The 2,140-nt window shown below is 41.6% G+C and overlaps 1 non-coding gene across 1 annotated transcript; it reads right to left on the reverse strand.

Annotated features, from left to right (window-relative positions):
• Positions 1-1,664: 1,664 nt before the first annotated feature.
• Positions 1,665-1,771, reverse strand: LOC141636156 (small nucleolar RNA R71). The gene has a single exon (XR_012540788.1). It is a non-coding gene; the product is annotated as a small nucleolar RNA R71 (small nucleolar RNA).
• Between the last annotated feature and the right edge of the window lie 369 nt (positions 1,772-2,140).

Below are 2,140 nucleotides of genomic sequence, written 5' to 3' on the forward strand. Positions count from 1 at the left end.
TTAATAAAGTTTCTGTTTTGCATTCGGTTCTGATCTTCCCTTTACAATTCCTTTACACGGTATTCTTCTGTTTTATTATTAAATTTGTTGCTTTCATTCGTAGTATAGGATTGCTAGGTTAGATCTCCCGAAACCAATTTATCGCTTTATGTTAATCGCTTGTTTAGATAATTTAACCATGATTTCGAATGTTTTAATTTTTAAGTTTATTTCTGTTTTTATCATGAGTATGAGTAGCTAAACCTCCCCTGTGCTAGGATGTAGGGAATCTGTAGCGTAGGCGGCATTAGAATAGGACGACCTAGAGCGCGCCATGGTCGATCGACTGGGTTTCCTGGTCGATCGACCGGCCTCGTGAGATTACCTTCGTTTTAATTAATTTAATTTCTATGTTTGACGAATCGAGTGCACGCGACTAGTTGAATGTTTAGGATTTGAGCGACCCAATAAAGATCGAAAGATAGGGAAGGGAGATAGCCTACCTAATTAAGACGACTAGATTAACGAGATCGAAAGATAAGTTAGTTTAGCCTTTTTAGTCACTTTTCAGGACGAAAGTTAGTATTAGTGATATTAGGGACCTGTAGCGAGATCGAAAGATGCTACCTGTGAGAGTGGACCGAGAGGACCTCTTATTTTCCCATCTCACCTGTTTGTTTTAGACCTACCTAGTACACTGCCACCGAAACTATAGTGAACCGACCATCTTAGCACCTTTTTAATATCTGTTTTCATCTATTAGTTTACTTCATCTTTCTTTTATTGCCTTTAGCTATAGACCAAATCAAATCAAACCCCCACATTTGTTACTTTTAGACTTAAAATTAGACAACTAATAATTGCATCGTCTCCCTGTGGTTCGTCCCTGACTACCACTTGCTAGTTGTAGTTTGGAAAATTATAAATATTATTTTTGATACTCACATCGACAGGTATCAAATTTTGGCGCCGTTGCCGGGGAGGCATTGTTTAAAATTTTTAGTTGTTTTTATTTTTTAGTCTTTCTTTCAGTTTAAGGGATATCTGTTCCTTAAAATCCTCTCATATTCTTCTTGTAGTTTCTTCTTATGCGCAGGTCACAGGGTGGTGAATTACTACCGTTCAATTCCGAGATTGAGAAGACTTTGCGTGAGTTGAGACGATCATCTAGAGTATTGCCGATAGAGGAAAAGCTGAGTACTCTGTCTAGTTACTACGAGAACGAGCTATTTGAGGAAGATCCACATTCATCTCCTGTTTCCACTTCTTCAGCTGAGACCGTCACATCTCCAGATTTTCCAGTCATGGCCGAAGAAGCAAGTATAGCCAGTCATTCGGAGCCGACAGTTGCGAATCTTTACAAAGGATTTGCATTACCCGGGGAGGACAGAAAATTCGAGCCGAAGCCTTCTTATATTAACTTAGTTGAGAGAAACCAATTCGGGGGAGCTGCAAATGAAGATGCAGCCAAGCACATGGAGACATTCATAGATTATTGCTGTTCCATACCCCCACCAACCGGTGTGACCCAGGACCAGGTGAAGGAAACTATGTTTATATTCTCTCTTCGTGATGCTGCAAGGGAGTGGTACAGAGACCTGGATCGAGCTGCTAATGGGATCACTGACTGTAATTCCTTGGCCCTAGCATTCTACAAGAAGTATTTCTCTGCCTCGAAGACTAATGCCATTAGAGCTCAGATCACGAGCTTTAAACAGGGTCCTGATGAGAATTTTCATGAGGCATGGGTCCGTTTCAAGAAGTTGGTGCGAACCATTCCGCACCATGGGTTTGAGAAATGGAGCCTATGTAATCAGTTTTATAATGGGCTCTATGACGATCAGAGAGCTATCCTGGATGCTGCAGCTAGTGGGAGATTCCAGGAGAATGTTGGAGAGACTAAGGGGTGGAAAATTATTGATGATTTGGCCACCCATAAAGCTGAGTATGGGAATTCCAGGGGAAATCAAAGGAGGAGTGCTGAATCCCCCTCTGTAGCTGCACTAGAGGCTCTCATGGCAAGGTTTGATAAGTACGAGTTGGGAGGAGCTTCAAAAGGAGGGATCTATCACGTGAATGCTATTTCAGACGGTCCTTTCGTCTGCAAAAGATGTGGAGCTGAGGGACATGTTTCAGACAATTGTCCTAATCCCTTTGAGTC

Source organism: Silene latifolia, chromosome Y (assembly GCF_048544455.1).
Source record: "Silene latifolia isolate original U9 population chromosome Y, ASM4854445v1, whole genome shotgun sequence".
Lineage (NCBI taxonomy): Eukaryota > Viridiplantae > Streptophyta > Magnoliopsida > Caryophyllales > Caryophyllaceae > Silene > Silene latifolia.